Raw genomic sequence first — 20,984 nt, 5'->3', positions numbered from 1 at the left:
AATAGGGTATTAGATTAGATTCTGTCACTGAAATAATCGAGGTAGGTTAAAGCAAAGGATAGTCTCACCTGTCTTTAGCACATCTGCCTGGTGAACCCTAGATTAATCTAACCTTCTGTTTTTGAACTGCCCTTTGCCTGCCTGATAATGCTGGAGAAAATTACAAGGTCATCCTGTTGGGAGTTTCACAGTTGATTCTCATCTTCGGTGGCCCCTTTTCCGTTTACTTGCTCTTCGCTTTCCCATTACCATGCTGCAGGCTCTGTTACCACCACCGCCTCAAGCTCCCTTCTGCATTCCCCCCTCATCAGTCTTGGCAGAAGGTCTGGATTCCTACACAGAGGTGTAGTATTATGTGTGAACTGCATCAAAGTCTCCCCCCGCTCACCCCCATTATCTTCATCTGCATAGTTGCCTCTCTCTCAGGGAAAGTCTTATCTCTGCTCCTTTTCAAGGTTAACACTTCCATTTGTACTCAAGATTTCAATCCCTTTATAACATTTGAAAACTTGATTTTCAATAATTCCTTCTTTTTGTAGTTCTAATATTTCCCTCTCCACTCATTCTCCTCAACCAACAAATATATTTAGGTGCATCTCACCCCCAAATCAATTTCTTCATTCCTTGTTTTCCTTTAAGCAGTCATGCTGTCCTTTTTCTTTCTTTTACTAGGAAAAGAGTAAACTTTTGAAAGAGTATTTATTCTCAGCCTCTACTACATTATTTTGCATTCATCCTCAGCCTCGTTTTCATTTCCCCTACAGTGCTGTTAAAGTTGCTCTTGATAATGTCCATCAATAGTTTAAACTCTGGTAGGTCCTGTTTGGTCTTCAGAAACTCAAAGCTGGAGAAACCAGGGAGCTCACTTCTGAGACAGCACTAGTAAAATTAGCAAAGTAACCCAGACACAAACATAAACAATGACCAATATTAGAAGGATATAACTGTAACATATCCATAATATGGGAAAGTGTACATATATTTAAATATTTTTAAGAACTTAAATAGCATTTAGAAATGCATGTGACACACTGAGTGAGAAAAGTACACTACAAGCTAAGCTTTATATGAAGTTTGAGCATATATATATACATATATATATATATACATATATATATACATACATATATATATGTGTATATATATATTATACACACACACACAGAAACACACACACACACACACAATGGAAAAAATACCTCTAGAAAATAAAAGGTGAAAGATCATTCACCAAACTTTAACTTTGATAGTCTTTTTATATGTGGAATTGTGTTTTTATATCAACAAATTTTGATCATTGTAAAGTGTTTTTCAATAAATTTATATTAATTTTTTTCATAAATAAAATTTAAAAAATCATTCTTGACTTTTTAACCTCCCTTTTTAAAAATAGTCAGGTTTACAATGTGACCTTCTTTCTTGCTTGCTTTACATCTGTGGTCCGCAAATTTAAGAGTGTGCATAAAAAATCATCATGGTGCTTATAAAAAAAAAAGAAAAAACTAATTCTGAACTTTACTCCCTAGAGATTCTGACTCTTAAGATCTTCTAACTCAGGGGGCTGCATTTTTTAACAAGCCCTCTTGGTGGTTCTGATACAGGAGATGGCCTATATATTAAACTAGAAACATCATGGGGTTTCAATTATTCTTCTCAATATAATTATTAGCTTTTGTTCTGTTACAGGTAAAAGTCTAGTAAAAACACAGAAATGGGATAAAGGCAGAATAGCTTTCATCTTTGCAGTGATTGGGGCCACTGAGAGTATTTTAGGAATAAAATGGTAAGAAGACCAAGATTAAATTAAAAGACCCATTCCCTAAGCAAAGAATCGCAACCAGTACACTATATAGCTAATGCAAAGGCTATTGTCCAGACCTAGGATGTGCACTTTTCATCCAGATGCTTTCCATAAAAATGAGAGGCATATGAATAGCCAAGACATTGAATAAATAAAAATGAAGGACATCAATAGTCAGAGGGAGCAGATCTAGAGAAATTCTCAGGTTTCATAATGAGCAATTATATGAGTAGTGGTTTTATTAAATTCCCATGAAACCAGGAGGAGAATTAATAGAAAATTCCTGAACTTTTTCTCTGAGCTCTAGAACCACATTTGCAGCAGCCAATTAAACAATGACACTTGATCATCCCATAGGCATCATGAACTCACATTTTTCAAATATGAACTCATTACATGCCCTGCTAATCAGATACCTACTCTTTTAATCTCTGTCTCTTTTGAAAATATCACTCTCTACCCATTTGCCCCAACAAAACACTTGATTATCCTACATTCCTCTTTTGGTTACTCAAAATCATCTTCTGACTTCACCATAACCAGTCTGATATGGGTAATGCTATGCAACAAATAAAAAATTGATTCTGCCTTCTCCACCTCAATGACACTGAGTTACTTGCTACTTGCTCTCTGAAGTCCACCTCCCTTTGCATACATGGTCCTACCTATGTAGGGAACTTTTTTCCTAATTAACCTTGTAGGTAACTTTTCCAGAAAATCAACCTCAAGCACTACCTTCTCTGTTATGTATCCAAATCTCACCATATAATTTTATTATAGCAGCTAAACTTTATTAAATCAGAGCTACTTATCTGTCTTTCTACCCTTTGGACCAAAAGAAACAGACAGCACATTGCAGGGGTTCAGCTGGCATTCACCTCTGTGTAACAGGTATTTCTCTAAGCAATATAAGCCTGGGGCTATGTGCAAGGGTCCCATAATCACAAATCTGACTATGTAACTAGATTTCCCTGAACTTCAGACCTTGTCCAGGGTCCCTTTTATTGCTTTAGTGTATGTTCATGATCTCAGAAGCAGCGTACAACAGGCAGACAATTTATATTTTATATTCAGCTTCTTGGCCTACCCAGCCACTGAGATACTGCCCAACCATGATAATAACATTGTGTTTTCAGTGCTTCTGATGCTGCCCAGAAATGCCACATCTGTTGGTCTGCTACCCTGTGTCAATGCTTCTTCAGCACTATTCACCAAAGCAGACTTCTGTTATCTTGCCCAGAACCTTGACTGCTCTTCTGGTAATGAAACCCCTTTCCAGCTCAGAACCCCTTCCTCGTGGTGATTTAGATTTGCTCAAGATTCTCTAATCTCACTTAATCTTCAGGAAGTGCTTCAGGAATGAATATGTAAATCATGCCAAACACATCAGGGCCCTTTCTGGGTGTATTCTAAACTAGAAGGCTGGGATACTGGGGCTGGCCACCATTTCGCTTGCCACATGGGAACAGCATGCTTGCAAAATCAAGTCACGCAGATCAGAGGAGCTTAGAGAATGAGTTAGAGACCGAGGCCCTAAAACCTGACATGTAAGCCAACAAGTTTCTGTGTGGTTTAAATTAGAGTAGGATTTCTATCACTTGTAACTACAAGAATTCCCATAACTTCTAACACGATTTTAGCATAGAACCCTACTGTTTGTCACTTGAGCAAGTGACATCTATGCTTTGTCAGGACTGAGCCCTTGGAATGCTTCATCCCCTCTCCTTCCATTGCCAGATGTGTCACTTTACTCCCCTCCATTCTTAAAACCTAAAATCCCATCTACAACTCTTGAGCTTTAGTCCCCAGCCATTTAATCGGTGCTCTGAAGTAGTTAATTTCTTTCATTTCCTAGAGCGTGAATGAGGAGTTCCACTCTCTTTATCAACCCTTTCTCTGAGGCCATGGATCATAAGAATTTTTCTGTGATGATAAAGATAATAAAAATCAGGATAATAAATAGTCTACGTTTCGTGAGCTATACCTGTCTCTGTTGTAACTATTCGACGCTACCTGTGTAGACACAGTCAATATGAAATAAATGAGCATTACTGTATACCAATAAAATGTTTTATGAACATTAAAATTTGAATTTCATATAGTTTTCATGTGTCACAAATATGATACTATCCCTTTGATTTGTCTAAGTATTTAAAAATGCAAAACCAATCTTAACTTGCAGTCAGTATGCAGATGATAATTTGCCTACCTCTGCTCTCGGTCACAGAGTTTCCACACTAGCTCCCTAAAACCATTCTTTCCCCTCCCATGCCCAGCCAACTCTCCACCAGAATTTAGTCAACAGATTCAAACTACTTGAACTTATAACCAAAGCAGTCTCTCCAATACATAGCCCATGTCTGTCATTTAAGAGAATATTCAACACAAATGTGTTGAAGAAGAGCTAGCAGAAGAAGTAACAAAATTAGGGGGGAAATTCCCGAGTCTTTCTTAATTAAGCAATTTTTATAGCATAATTTCTTTTTGCTAGCATAATTCCACCAAAAAGTAAAAGGGCCGTGCAGAATGGCACTTCTGGAGGGCACCCAATGCCGTCATCTCAGACAGGAGAAGGATTCTCCTACTCAGCTAGTCGAAAGAGCCAAGTGTGAAGGCTAAAGGAGAAAGGTAGCCAGCTGACTACCTCTGAGAGTTCACTCTGCAGAAGAGGAGAGAAGTACTAAACTGGCAGTATATTCATGGTTGAGTGAAGCCAGGCACAAGATTGAAAAGTGACTAATTTATCATTTTTAATTAATCTAAAGTTTTCTGATATTCAAACATTATCCTAATTACCAAATCAATTTCCCTGTGGAGTTTAAGCATTCATGTAGGAAATAAAGTAATTTCTCATATTTAAGTTCAAATAGCTTGTGTTTTAATGTAATAAAGACAAATTGATAATATGGTCTTGCCAAGAAGAAAAAGCCATGAATTCCACGCCAAGCCTCCCAGGCCCTGGCCACCCTTGTTAACTGGCTGCATCTACCAGACTCCTGTTACAGGCCTAATATGTGTCTGTAGGTACAAGCAAACCTCTAAGGGTGTCTGGTTTGTTCAACAATTACAGCTCTAAGAGCCTGGAAAACCACATCTGGCACACAAGAGTGAGAGTCTTGGGACTGACAATATTAACAAAGGTGGAAAATCTCTACTTTCAGTTTGTGTAAAACAGAAAATTGGAGGTTCCCATGAACATGGCCTCTGGCTTTCTCTTACTCTGGTCCAACCATCATCCTTCACTGGCTTTCCATATTTTCCTCTCTCCTAATCCCTCTCTTATTTCCTGATCCTTTCTTTTTCAAAGATCAAAACAAACACAAATGATTTTTTTACATTCCAAGATACTCAAGTTAGAAGGATTCAGAAAATTTCTTCCAAATATAATAAATAAATGACCAACATTCAGCAAATAAAACCTCTAGCTCAGGTATCCACAGCCACATAATCATGTATTTGTACTATATGCCAGGGAGGACTAGTTCTGGGTGCTTGGGAAGTGAAATAGGCAGAATTTTGGCCCCCATGACCTTTACTCCATGTAAATATGGAACAATACATAGCAAAACAGACTTTGTAGATGCATTAAGGTTACTAGTCAATTGACCTTAAAATAGAGCGATTATTTTAGATTATCCAAATGGGTCTAATGTAATCACATGAGCATTTCAAAGCAGAAGTAGGGGCAGAAAGGGAACTTAGAGGGATTTGCAGTTGGAATATGGGGGGCCGTGTGTAAAGGGATTGTAGGAGGCCTTTGGGGCCTTTTGGAGATGAAAGCAAGGGGCTGACAACTCTACAACTATAAGGAACTGGATTCTGCCATTTAGGAGAATGAGCTTGGAAGTGGATTCATCCATAGGACTTACAGATAAGAACCCAGCCTGGCCAACGCCTTGATATCAGCCTTGTGCAACCTTAGGAAGAGAATCAAGCTGAACCCTGCCAGATGTCTGACCTGTAGAGAATTATGAACTAATATATTTGTAATTTATTGGCAATTTGTTACTCAACAATAGAGAATTAATACAAGAACTAATACAGGAAATAAGATCAGGAGAGAACTTTTCCTGCATGTAGCTTATATTCCATCAAGTAAAGATAGATAATGAACAATATATGATTAAAAAGTAAATGATATAGTACATTAGAAGTTAACAAGTAGCAGCAAAGGAAGAAAATATAGGAATAATGTAGGTATGTAGCAAAATGGAGAGGTAATGTAGGGAAATGCAGAAAAGACGAATGAGAATGCTGTTTGTTTGGGGTGGTAGATAGCTGTAGTTTGATCAGTGGTCAGAGCCTCATTGAGGACGTACTATATGAGCGAAGAGCTGAAGGAAATGAGACACTGAATCAAACAAATACTCTGAGTACGAGCATGAAAGAAAGAACAAAAAGACAAAGGGCACAAGAAAAGGTACTAAAGCAGGACAGGGCTGGTTGGCTCCAGGAATGGCTAGGAGGCCATGGCCTGAAGAAGAATGCTCAAGGGAAGATCAGGGGAGGGGTCAGAGAAGTGACACGTGGCCAAATCACATGGGGCCTTGTAAGATACTCTGCGCCTGTGATTTTATTCTGAGAGAAATGAGAGAGCCATGGCAGTGTTTTGAGCAGAGGAGTGGTGCTACAGTCTCAAGGTAAAACGAAGATGAGATTCCTATCCAGTAAAAGGCTAATGCACTATCCAGGCAAATAATGACAGCTTGGACTTGAATGCTAGCAATGAAGGTGGTGGGAGTGGTCTTTAAATATCTTGGAGGTAGAACTAACATGATTTCACACTGGGTTGAATGTGTGGTTATGAGAGAAAAGAAGAATTCAGAATGACTTCAAGTCTTTTAGACTAAGCAACTAAAATGAGGAATTACCATCAACTGAGATGAGAAAAGCTATAGGTAGAGCAACTTTTATGGGAAGGAAGATAAGTTCAGGCTTAGACATGTTAAGATTGAGGTGTCTATTGAACACATAAGTGGAAGTGTTGATTGAGCAGTTGTATAAACTCAGTCTGTAGCTCATGAGAGAGTTCTAGACTGAGAGACATGAGAGAGTTCTTTCTGCTGGTGGATCACCAGCAGAAAGAAGATATTTAAAGACATGGGGATGAGTGATATCATCAAGGCTATAATTCATGAATTTCTCCCCTCAATCTCACTCTTCTTTCATTCCTTCCCAGCACTGAAGTGCAAATGATGGAAAATCAACATTTCAAAATCCCCAATATGCAGATTACATGAGTAAGGAACATCTGGAAAAGGTCATTTTTAATGAAGCCCTAATGGATAACCCAATCAATATAGTGTCTGCCAGAACATACTGTACATTTTTGCCATTATCTATCTTCTTGTTGGTCTTGGATTCGTGATTATCTTTATATTCTTTTTTCCAAACTCCAAAAGATTGTTTGCTTAGACTAACCTTCACACACATAATCAGATTCCCTGTACTCTCATTATTCATTGAATCTCCTCTTGCCACTAGATTAAACTTCCCTTGAGAATGAAAACAATATTCTCTCCTTCTTATAACATCATAGTTGGTAACAACAAGAATTCAAGTATTTACTGAGTATATAGGTATGAGTTTATCTTCATTGTACTTCCACATATCTAATTTGTAGAAATTTGTTGGCTCAAGGGGTAAACTGTACTGCCAAATGACAAGTTAGAATGATGAGTGTAATTGTATTTCTCTTGCATCAGATTTGAAAAATAAGCCAAGTGTTTTCAAATATGGTTGAAAATGTTTTTGTGTGTCTTAGAAACCCTTAAAATAATAGCAAAGGCAGAAAATTTTAATTGGAAGAAAAGGTGAAAAAAATTATGACAGTACATTTTTGCCCTTCACCTGCATCCCATCTAATGTGTCTCTGTCTTCATTATAATGCTCACTTGGATATTTTTTTTCTATTGTCACATATCACAGACAAATACAATAATCATTACAATTTAACTATTCAGTCTTTATGTAATGATTTGCAATGAGTAAATGCTACACAGAAAACTTTGAAATTGAATAGAGATGTACTAGGTTCTGTGTTACTTTGTTGTTGTTATTCTCTTTTTTTTTTCAGGGAGGGAGGGATTCCCCCCAAAGCAGACACCAAGATCAGGAGGTAAGAATAAGTAATTTATGTGAGAGGTTATCCTAGGAAGAGGAGAAATGGAGAAGTGATAATACTATATTGTCAAGTGAGCACTTCTAAGGCAATTGGCATCCAATCTTACTAGAGAATTCCAGGAGACAGTGAAAAACATGCCACCAAGATATCCCAATAGAGGAGAGGGGGCTGAAAGATGTATCCATCAACTCATCCCCCCATCACTGGCCAAGGGATGTTTCTATGTTAGCTAATGGCAAAAGAAAACCCTTAGGTGAAGGAAAAGGTACTTGGAGTAGGATGCTGTCGGTGAGTTGCTGGAACAGTGAATGCTGAAAGAATGTGAGTGAGGCACTGAGCACATCCTATAGAATAAAGAGCTAATATTAGTCCAAAAAGCCAAATGACCTTCCGGACATCCTTCCACACGACCTTCCGGATGAAGCTGGGGCTGCAAGGGCCAAGCCCCTTGCACGAATTTCGTGCATTGGGCCTATAGTATGTTACACAGTTCTAAATGCTTGTGTTTATTCTACCTCACTTTTTCTTTAGACAGAGCACCTGCTAGTTCATATCTGTCCTATATCCTTTCACTGCTGGAGCCTATTGGGCTGTTTGTCAGAGTCTCTTCCTCTTCCACCAAACCCTGGGCTGGTTAGGCAATCGGAGCAACCAAATATGCCGGACACAGTGTTTGTTTCAGGGGTGCACACATAACTCAACAAAGGCCAGGAGGAGCCCTTGGGAACTGATACACAGGCTGGTAGAGAGGCTCTCACCTAAGGATACAGTTGGAGGAGGTAGGGAAGCCCAGTACTACTTAGGAACTGTCTGCACTTGGAGACAGACTGCCTAAGGATGAAGCCAACACAGAGGGAAAGAGGAGATGGGGAGAGACACGCCGAGCAATGTGACATCACGTGTGCAGCCTGGCCCCAGCTATGCCTGAAACACATCCTACACCTGGGATTCTGTAGTTTCTTGAGACATAAATATTCATTCTTTCTCTCCCCCAACTTCTTTAAGATTTCCTTTTCTTATACTAGCATGAGTTGGTGGTCAATCACAGGCACCCAAAGAACTCCTGACTAATATAAATTTTGTGAGCATTTGGGTAGATGGATACTTTTGTTGAAAATTGTTTATCTGAGTAAATACTCAAGTTACATGCAAAAGCATGTAACAATTAGGGGCGAGGCTTAGATAATAAAACTTTTATTACATTTTTATTTCGGAAAATATCTATTAGTGGTAGAAACAAAAAGTACTAACATATATTGACTCTCTGATAAGATATAATATTCATCTCACATTTCTATGCTGTGTTGTGTAGCACTCACAGAGACTCACAGTCTGCTTGTTCTGGCTCCCACAGCTACTAAGTGGCAGGGTGGGGTTTGAACCCAGTCTCCTTGACTTCTTTCCTCAGAGCACCTTTCTTCTGGGTGCTTATCTGTGAGCCAAGTGCTGTGGGAAAGGGAGCTACAGTGATGTAAATGAGAACGTCCCTGACTAGGAGGTGGTGAACAGAGGGGAGCAAGCACATTGACAAATATACTCAAAAAAGTATATACTCTACTGAGTGCCATATCAGTGTAGGAATGAAGATCTTCAGAAGAGGTTCAGATGGGAAGGTTGATGAAGGGGAGTGCCACTTAAGCAGGATTTCAGCAAGAAGAAAAGGGGCAAGGTGGACCTTTGGATGGAAAAGCACAGAAGCACAGAGACTATTCAAACTAATACTGTAGAAAGACGCTCAGAGAGCAGTTAGCAGAACTTTAAACAAATACAGTCAGTGTTTCCTCAACTTTATTCAGTGGAATAGCACCCTCACAACTCTTTCCCATATCCGTAGGCCACCTATGTTATCATTTAATTAAAATTTTATAGCAAAGCAACTTTGACTCAGCTCACTTGTTTTTGTAAAATAAGCAATAGTATCTCTAAAATCACATGTGGGTTGTACTATATTTTTAAAAATACATATTAAAATAAATGTATAATTACCACACGATTTAAAAGCTGGTTCAACCATCACCTAACATTACCTGTCATAATGGTTTGGCGACAGGGCCAGGGCTTCAGAGGCAGCCTGACCTGGTCTGTATCTGAGCTCTGCCCCTTAATTTTGATCTTGGGTATGAAGCTTTCCGCTCCTCCATCTCCTGGTGTGGAATGTTGTAAAGATTAAATGAAATAACACATGTGTGATTATCAATGAAATTATGCATTGCTTATACCACCACTCTTACCCCCACCCAGCATGGATGCTGGGGTAGATGCCTTGTTGTGCTGAGCCACAGAAAAAGGTGAGACTGCAATGGGAGAAGAGACAGCGTTTTCTAAGTAAGGAGAGGAAAGTGCCTGGGAAAAGAGGAACTTTGGGAAAAGAGCAAAGATGCACAGGGGGCATTTGGGGGTGTTTGACTATGTACTTTAGCTTTTCTCTGCATAAAAGAGCTCCAGTAAAACCTGTTTTATTTATCAATATTTTTAGAGTTAGTTTATGGGGTGAAGAAAACAAAAATTGACTGAGATTGGCTTAGGAACAAGTGGAGGCAGCTGGTGACATTTTTGAAGGGGATCAGCATGAGAAGAAGAAAATGCAGTGACAGGAGTAATCAGGGTGGGTCCAAAGAATAAGATTCTGGAGACAGAAAGAAGTATGAAATCTATCAAACCAGGCGGTAGTGATAGAGTCTGAACTGTGTACAAATGAATAGATACAAATGGGGGGAGATGTGAGAACAAATGAGAATAATTTGTTGCCAAGCTTTGTCTTGATGATTTACTCCAGGCTTATAGCCAAAAATAAAATGTGGCAATGCTTTCATGAGAGTCATAAGTAGTATTGACCAAACAATTTCCAAATTGAGTTTCTCTACTTTTTTTAAAAAGACCTTATTTTATCTGATGCTTGAAAAGTTGAAACCAACCCCATAAGACCTTCAATGTCCTTTAGCTAAACTATTACTTATCCAGATTTCCCACTGGTGATATGGACATGCCTAAGGCTCAAGTGAAAAGAAGAATTAAAAAATAAATAAACTAACACACACCAGCTTTCTACTCTTCCAGCCGTGTCCATGCTTGGTGATGTAGCCAGGGCTGTTTTCAGGATTATTCTTTGAAAAGTAGTTCAGATTGGGACAAGTCACTTTGAAATCTCAGGACTCCATTTGGATTTCCTGTATTAATGACCCAGCTATTATTAACCAAATTAATACAAACCTAACAAAATGTGCAGACAAAACTTTGGAAAATTGTCCCTAAACCCTTGGTGATTAAGAATGTTTGCTAATCTTGACCAGTTGACAGGGAGTGACTCATTACAGATAATGATAAAATGAAGTGTGTCATGTTGAACTACAAAAGGGATAAACGCAAGTCTCATTAAATTATTGTAAGTGATGACCAGATAAAACTAAGCGATCTGACTCATAGATGTTAATGGGTGGCATGGCCTCCCACATCAGTGGTTATCAAATGCATACTAGTCCTGCAACTGGAGCCAATACTAGTGGGGATTCACCAGACTCGTGGGCACATGGTCAACAACAGAGTAACGGGAGGAAAGTAATTTCCTGAGTCATAACTTTTCAATATGACCAAGAAACTGTTTATCATTCAGGAGTTTACTAGCTGTTTGTTTGCAGAGTCAAGTGGAGAGGTTTTCATATACTCTGAGCATTTGTTAACCATCCAACTTTCAGATTGAAAAATGCTTACATTTTCAGACTCTTTATGCATTTATCTCAAAGAGGTCTAAAAGACTGGCTTGAATTTTTTGGAACCTGGTTGAATTTAATGAACTGATTGGATATTCACATTTTCTTGAAGAAAGGACAAAGTGAATAAAAGGAGAATATATTTACTCAACCTCAGATACCAGTTACTGAAACTCAGGTACTCAAATAAAGGCCTACAAGTAATGCATTTTAATAAGTAGTAATAGTCTCTTCAAAAAATGATGTTTGGGAAAATGGACAAATAAAAAATGCAAAAAATGAAATTATCACTTTCTTATACCACATACAGAAATGAACTAAAAATGGAGTACTAGTAAATACATAAACAGAAGACCTGAAACCTTAAAACTCCTAGAAAAAAATATAGGCAGCAAACTCTTTGACATTGCTTTTAACAATATTTATTAGATATTTTCCTCAGGCAAGGAAAAACCAAAGAAAAAATAAACAAATGGGACTACATCAAACTAAAAAGGTTTTACACAGTGAAGAAAACTGCCAACAAAACAAAAAGGCAACCTATTGAATGGAAAAGATATTTACCAATGATACATCAAATAGGGCGTTAATATGCAAAAATATATTAGTAACCCACACAACTTAACACCAAAAAAACAAACAATGCGATTAAGAAGTGAGCAGATAATTTCAATAGCCATTTCTCCAAAAAGGACATACAGTCGACCAGCCAGTAGACATATAAAAAGATGATCAATATCACTAATCATCTGGGAAATGAAAATTAAAACAACAATGAGATATTACCTCACATCTTTCAGAATGGCCATTGGTAAGTCAACAAACAACAAGTGTTAGTGAAGATGTGGAGAAAGGGTATTTGTGTGCACTGTTGGTGGGATTGTAAATTAGTGTAGCCACTATGGAAAACAATATAGAGGTTCCTAAAAAAATTAAGGATAGAACTACCACATGACCAGCAATCCTACTTCTGAGTATCTATCCAAAGAAATCTAATTTGAAAAGATATATGCACCCCATATGTTCATTGCAGCATTATTTATAATAGCTGAGATAGGAAAGTAACCTAAATGTTCATTGATATATAAATAAAGAAAATGTGTTTAATATATGGACTATTAGTCAGTCATAAAAAAGAGAAGAAAATCTTGCCTTCTGTGACATTATGATAGTACAATCTGAAGTAGTAGAATGCTAAGAAAAATAAGTCAAACAGAGAAAAACAAATGCCATATTATTTCATAGGTGTAATCTGAAAAACAAACAAACAAAACTTAAATAAAGTCACAGATACAGAAAACAAAGTGCTGGTTGCTAGATGGAGGCCTCAGAGCTGGAGCCAGAGCTAAAGATGGCCCAGAATAAAAAAAAAGAAAAAAAGGAGCAGTTGGGAGCTTCAGTCCTCAGCACCTCACCCAGACTGGCCAGGCACCCCAGTGGGGACCCCCACCCTGAAGGGTGTGTGACCAGCTGCAAACAGCCATCATCCCCTCACCCAGGCTGGCCAGGCACCCCAGTGGGGACCCCCACCCTGATCTGGGACACCCTTCTGGGCAAACCAGCAGGGCCCCACCCATGCACCAGGCCTCTATCCTATATAGTAAAAGGGTAATATGCCTCCCAGCACCGGGATCAGCGGAGCCGAGAGGCCTCCCGGCACCAGGATCAGTGTGACAGGGGGCAGCGACCAAACCCCCTGATTGCCCTGCGGCTCTGTGTGTGACAGGGGGCGGGGCCACAACCTCCCTATCCGCCCTGCTCTGCTTGTGACAGGGGAAGGCGCCCCAACCCCCTGATCAGCCCTGCTCTGTGCCTGATACAGGGGAGCTCCCCAACCCCCTGATCGCCCTGCGGCTCTGTGTGTGACAGGGTAGAGACAACCTCCCCATCGGCCCTGCCCTGAGTGTGAGAGTGGCCGTGCCCCAACCCCCTGATCAGCCCTGCTCTGTGGGTGATAGAGGGTGGCGCCCCAACCCCCTGATCCACCCTGCCCTGTGTGTGACAGGGGGAGGTGCCCCATCTCCCCTATCGGCCCTACTCTGTGCTTGACAGGGGGGAGCTCCTCCACCCCATTATGGGCCCTGCTCTGTGCGTGACAGGGGGGAGCTCCCCAACCCCCTGATCAACCCTGCTCTGTGCATGACAGGGGGGAGCTCCCCAACCACCCTGATGGGCCCTGCTCTGTGCATGACAGGGGGGAGCTCCCCAACCACCTGATAGACCCTGCTCTGTGTGTGACAGGGTACGGAGCCCCAACCCCCCTGATGGGCCCTGCTCTGTGCGTGACAGGGGGCAGCGCCCCAATCCCCGGATTGGCCCTGCTCTGTGCATGACCGGGGGTGGTGCCGCAACCTCCCCATCAACCCTGCCTTGAGTGTGACAGGGGGTGGTGCCCCAACCCCCCAATCGGCCCTACCCTGAGCGTGACTGAGGGTGGCATCGCAACCTCCCAATCTGCCCTGCTCTGTGCATGACAGGGGGTGGCACCCCAACTCCCCAATCGGCCCTGCTCTGAGCCCGACCAGGGGCTGCACCTAGGTATTGGGCCTGCCCTCTGCCACCCAGGAGCAGGCCTAAGCCAGCAGATCGTTATCTCCCGAGGGGTCCCAGACTGCGAGAGGGCACAGGGACACCCCCTTCCCCCCAAGTGCACAAATTTTTGTGCACCGGGCCTCTAGTATTGATAATAACAATGTATGGTGTCAGATGGGTACCAGACCTCCCAGGGTGATCACTTCACAAGGTATTAAATATGTAATCATTATGTTGTAAAACTAAAAGATAATATTACTAGAGGCCTGTTGCACAAATTCATGAACAGGTGGAGTCCCTTGGGGTGGTCTGTGGGAATCAGGCCCCAGCTCCTGCCCCCAGCCTTGCAGCCCCACCTGTCATCCTGCCATGGCCTGGTGCTACCCCCTCACTTGCTCCACCAGCCTGCCTGCAGGGGATGTATCGGGGCCAGGTCCCCCTACCCAGCTTCCTCAGTGCCTGGGAGCCAGGTGGCAGCCCTGCTGCTGCCACCGCTGGTCGCCATCTAAGGGGCGATCAGCAGGGTGATCAGGCCCCCCCACTCACACCTTTCTTGGCCTGGCGCCGCCCGCTCACCTGCTCCACCATCCCGCCATGGTCCCACTTTTGTTGGGGCCCATCGGGGCTGCCAGCACCATGTCACTGACACCCGCCATGTTCTGTGCCGCCTCCTGGTTTGACTCCCAGTCACACTCCGTCAAACAATTTGCATATTAGGCTTTTATTATATAGGATATTAACTGTTATTGAAATATAAATTAAAAAATAAATACCCAACTCAAAGTAATTAGTAATAATTCCTCCAGTTGCACGGCATGAAAATAGATAATAACATCATTACAAGGTAACTATTATAATGCAGTATTAAAAACAAAGATATGGCCAAAACCGGTTTGGCTCAGTGGATGGAGCGTTGGCCTGTGGACTGAAAGGTCCCAGGTTCGATTCCGGTCAAGGGCATGTACCTGGGTTGCGGGCACATCCCCAGTAGGGGATGTGCAGGAGGCAGCTGATCGATGTTTCTCTCTCATCGATGTTTCTAACTCTCTATCTCTCTCCCTTCCTCTCTGTAAAAAATCAATAAAATATATTTTAAAAAAAAGATATGAATTTACAACAAGCTGGTGAAGTTTCTGGTGAGACCTAGAAATTTAGTAAGACAGAAAGGCACATGTGTTGTTTACTATATCCCATGCCTTGTGCCATTCCCTTTATCATATTCTGTTAAATCATTGCAACTATTCTGTCATAAGGTATTTTTATTCCCTTTCTTCAAACAAGAGAAGAGTGAGGTTCAAAAAAGCAAGTAATTTCTAAAGGTCTCATAGATTGTTAGTAAAAGCCAAGATTCAAGCTTGTCTGTCTCCAAAATTCATATTCATTCTATAATTTTCAGAATAGAAAAAGCAACTCCTACAACAAATAAGCAAGATGAGGCAAGTTTTGGAACAAGAATAATACAGAAAACAAACACTCCATTACCAAAGACATTTTAATATACATACATACTTGAAACATCTTCTAACTACTGTGTTTTTTCTTCCAAATGTGCATTTTAAAATAGCTTTATTTTATTTTATTTGTTAATCCTCACCAGAGGATATTTTTCCAATTGCTTTATAGAGAGAGTGGAAGGTAGGGGAGAAGGGAAAGAGAGAGTCACATCAACTGGTTGCCTCCCGCATGAACCCAGACTGGAGGTGGGGAGCAAACCCACAACCTAGTTACATGCCCTTGACTGGGAATCAAACCAGCGACCCTTCCATGCTTGGGCAGACGCTCTAACCACTGAGAAACACTGGCCAGTGTAAAATAGCTTTATTTTAATTGTGCAATTAGAAATTCAGACCACCAGAATGCAAAGAATGACGTCATATGGATATGTATAGTTAGCAAAATTGATGTGTATGAGATGGCACAGAATGACATAATCCAGTCTAGACCATCTTTGTCTTAATTTTGGTTTTTCACATGAGAAGCTTAATTTTTCTTAGCTCAGCTTTTATTTAAAGGGCATGATAATGTTCAGTTCCATGCTAAGTAGCATTTTATTTTTAATGTTCATTAACAAAGACTAAATCAAAATATTTTGGTGGAGGAGACAAATAATGTTTCCCCTTTAAAGAAGGCAAAAAAAAAAAAAATCCCATGCAAAGTCTGGAAATAATTACTGTTGTTTATAACTGCAACCTTGGTTTATTATGCACTTCAGGAGGACAAATTCCAAAAAAGGCATATGAAGAACAGGTGAAGCTTTTTAAGTTGGTTATTTAGTATGGGCTCTTTAAGAAACACGCAGTTCACAAGGGTTATTGCAGCCAGTTTCAGAATTCTGAAAGAAGCTCTACCAACAGCTTTCTAATTGAATCTCAAAAGACTGTAATTGTGTTCCACTCTGTAGTCAACCTCCATTCCATGCAGCTAGAGTCGGTTGTAGGTAATCAGATTACTCATGGGTTACTGCCTGCAGCCTGCAGGAGAGTGCCAAGAGTAAGAAGGCAACGTGTTGTAGGGTTAATGAAGCTTAATATGGTGCCAATATCACACTGAGCCATTGCCTACGGAGTGAGAAAGGATTATATCCCATGTTAATATGCCATTTGACCCGTGCCAGAGAAGCAGTCTAAATCACTGAATAAGTATGTAAGTCACCACTGAGAAGTGTTTGCCATGCCAGCTCTCAGTTCTGTGAAAACAAGTTGTTCTCCAGCTTGTGAATTTTAACTTTGGTGCTCTTTAAAGTACAGTTTCAACATTGGCTCCTAACATCCCTGGAAAGGCCATATAGACATAAGATTCTCTAAATTGGAGCCAATGCAAGGAAATGCACATGCTTTTCTTCAGTTTGATCAAAACTTCTCTGGAGAATAAATCTAAGGTCAATATGTACTGCAATCCCAAAAGTCATTATTGATTTTACTTCCTCCACTTTGCTTTTTACAAAGATGTTTAGGCCCTCTTGAGCTTTGAGATTCTTACTACTAATTAAGTTTTTGGCCAAATGATGCCCCAAATTATACCTCTGCAAGAAGTAAAGAAAGCTCAAAGAACTGATACAAAAAAAAAAATAGTAAAAGTTAGTACAATTTGTACTGCTAAAGCTAGATCTCATAACAATAGGACAATAGAACCAATAGTCTAAAGTCTCCTTACTCCCCACTATGATCTTGACATCTTAGGATGGGAGGAAGGGACTCTTAATGGGGTAATTAAAACATTGAGAAATAACTCTATTAGAAAATATTGACTGTGTTCTTAAATTCATAAATATTTAGGATTAAAAACCAACTTCTAACTTCAGAAAATGTTATATAATTTTCAACATAAGTTAGGTCATTAAATTTTTTTAATTAATCCCTAGGTCATAGATGCAAAATATTAATACAAGTTAAGCAGACTCAAGAGCAAGTTTCTTCTTGCAATCCCTTTACTTATTGTTTACAATAGGAAATAAATGTAGAAGTACAAATTCCAAAACTTACATACAAATATGCAAAAAAGTATAATATGAAAAGCATAGCTCTCATTCTTTACTATTTGTTTGTGTATCTTTTCAGAAATATTCTATTAGTATACTTTCATAAGTATACCTTGTATTTAGTATCTATGAATCTACCTATGAATGCTTGTATGTATGTATGTATATATGTAAAGTCAGCTTTTTGAGGAGCCTATATTTGTAGGGATTTTTACATAAATAGTTTATTTTTTCTTTTTAAAAACAAGATATAACAAAGCAAATAATAAAAACTTAAACAATTTGGTGCTCTTTAAAGTACAGTTATGTACTTTATGTTATTATGTATGTATGCATATATCTATTATGTGTAGATTAGATAATTTACAGCCATATAAATAGATTTTTTCAATAAATTGGAAGGTTCCTTTTGCAGACTCCTAATTAACAGTTATCAACAATTTCATATGAATGGAATGATATAGTATGTGCTTATATTGTGGCCATATTCTTTTATTCAACATTAGAGGCCCAGTGCATGAAATTCGTGCATGGGGGGGGGGGGGCCTCAGCCTGGCCTGCACCCTCTCTAATCTGAGACCCTTCGGGGGATGTCCGACTGCCTAAACTGGGCCTAAACCAGCATTGGACATCCCTCTCGCAATCCGGGACCGTGGCTCCTAACTGTTCACCAGCCTGACTTCGTGATCGCCCCTAACCCCTCTGCCTGCCTACCTGATCACCCCTAACCACGTCTGCCTGCCTGCTGATTGCCCCTAAACTCACTCCCCTACCAGCCTGATCACCCCTAACCACTCTCCCCTGGCAGCCTGATAGCCCCTAACCGCTCTCCCCTGCCGGCCTGATAGCCCCTAACCGCTCTCCCCTGCCGGCCTGATCACCCCTAACCACTCTGCCTGCCTGCCTGATTGGCCCTAACCACCTCTGCCTCGGCCCCCGCCACTGTGGCTTTTCTGGAAGGACGTCCGGAAGACGTCCAGTCTAGCTGGTCTAATTAACATATTACCCTTTTATTAGTATAGATTATGCCTATGAAATTTATCCATGCTATTGTGTGAACAGTATTTTTTTGCAAGACTTAGTTTTTTTAAAGCAATTTTAGGTTTACAGCAAAATTGAAAGGATAATACAGATTTCCCATATACCTTCTGGCCCATATATGCATAGCCTCCCTCATTATCAACATTCCCCACCAGAGTGGTACATTTGTAATAACTGAGGAATCTACATTGATTGACCCATCAATTATAATCACCCAAAGTCCATACTTTATATTAGGGAGTTTATTCATTTTTATTAGCATACTAGAGGCCTGGTGAACAAATTCATGCACAGGTGGGCTTCAGCCAGCCCACCCCAATCAGGGCCAGCCTGGTTGTGGGGAGGGGCCGCAGGTGGTTGGCAGGCTGGCCCCACCCTTGATTGGGGGAGGGGGTGATAGGAGGTGGAGCTGGCTGGGAGGAGGGGCTGTGGGCAATTGACTTGCTGGTCCTGCCCCCTGGTCAAACTCCCGGTCGAACTCCCGGTCAAGGAGACAATTTGCATATTAGCCTTTTATTATATAGGAGGACTATATAATAAAATCTAGTCTCACGAAATTCGTGCGGTGGAGGTGGTCCCTCAGCCCAGCCTGCACGCTCTTGCAGTCCAGGACCCCTCACTTTCTAGCACCCGCCTGCTCGCTGCTCCTTACTGCTCAGCTTGCTGCTCCTTAGCGCTGCCACTGCTGCGGAGGAGGGAGAGGCTCCCGCCACTGCAGCTGCGCTCACCAGTCATGAGCCCAGCTTCTGGCTGAGCAGTGCTCACCCTGTGGGAGCGCACTGACCACCAGGGGGCAGCTCCTGCATTGAGTATATGCCCCCTGGTAGTCAGTGTGTATCATAGCAACTGGTTGTTCCGCTGTTTGGTCAATTTGCATATTAGGCTTTTATTATATAGGATAATATTCCATTGCAGTCTTATTCTAAAATGTATTGGGCATTTGGTTGTTTCTAAACTAGGCTATAATGAATAAAACAATGAACATTATTTTACGTATCTCTTGTTAGACATTAACTAACAAGTCATTTCTATTGATTGATATCCAAGATTCAAGATTACTGGATCATGAGGTAAATGTATGCCTACCTTTGGTAGATACTGCTAATTTTCTGAAGTGATTATAATATTAAACATCAAACCAGCACTGTATAAGGATTCCAATTTTCATATACTCTTGCCAAGACTTGATGTTATTATTTCTTTCAGTATTATTGTCTTAATAGTCTCTTAGTTTTAATTGCATTTCCCTATTAACTAATAATGCTGAGCATCTTTTTGATGTTTATTAAAATTTGCAATATCTACTTTTGGGGAGTACCTATTTAAATATTTGCCCATTCAAAAAGTGGATTGCCTGTATTTTTTTCTTTTTCTTTTTTTTCAGGAACACATTATATATTCCACTCATGGTAAAGTATATGTGTGACAAATATATACATCCAGTTTATAGCTTTCCTTCAACTCTCTTAATGTTGTCCTTTGATAAACAAAGTTTAATAATTTGTTTTTACAAATTTATTGAGGTATAATTCATCTGTACACTTTGATAAGCTTTCACATATGTAACAATTATGAAGCCATTATTTCCATGTAGATAATGAACATATCCATCACCCTCCAAAATTGTCTCATGCTCATTGTAATCCATTCATGCCTTACTTCACACACATCCATAGGCAACTACTGATGTGCTTTCTCTCACTATAGATTAGTTTGTAATTTTTACAATTTCATATAAATGGAAGCATAGACCATGTTTGGCTTATTTCACTTAACACAGCTATGTTACGATTAATCCATGTTATTGTGTGTAACAATAGTTATTTTTGTATTATTTTTATTTCTGAGTAGTATTCCACAATTTTTTTAACCATTTACAAGTTGATGGACAGTTATGTTGTTTCCATTGTTGGCTGTTATAAATAAAAGTGCTATAAACTATATACAAGTCTTTGTGTGTACATAAACCCATATTTATTATCAGTAAATACCTATTAGTAGAATATCTGGGTTGGATGGTAGGTATATGTTTAAATTTTTTTAAACCATCAATCTGTTTTCCAAAGTATACCATTTTATATTACAACATGGAGTATGTAAGGTTGCAAGTTCCACAATGTGGCTATGTCTCTATATGAATACTTCTAGATCTCTTACCTCCCAACCAAAACTATATCTCAGATATCCTTACTGCTGAATTTCTTACTTTCAGTGATGGGCACTAGAAAGATGGTTAAACCTTCCACATGTACATATTATCCATAAGATATTCATATACATCCTTGCCAAGGTAAACATTAG

The sequence above is a fragment of the Myotis nattereri genome, assembly GCF_964212035.1.
Source record: "Myotis nattereri genome assembly, chromosome: 7".
Classification (NCBI taxonomy): domain Eukaryota; kingdom Metazoa; phylum Chordata; class Mammalia; order Chiroptera; family Vespertilionidae; genus Myotis; species Myotis nattereri.
The sequence above is the reverse complement of the archived record's forward strand: the minus strand, read 5'-3'. Positions refer to the sequence as shown.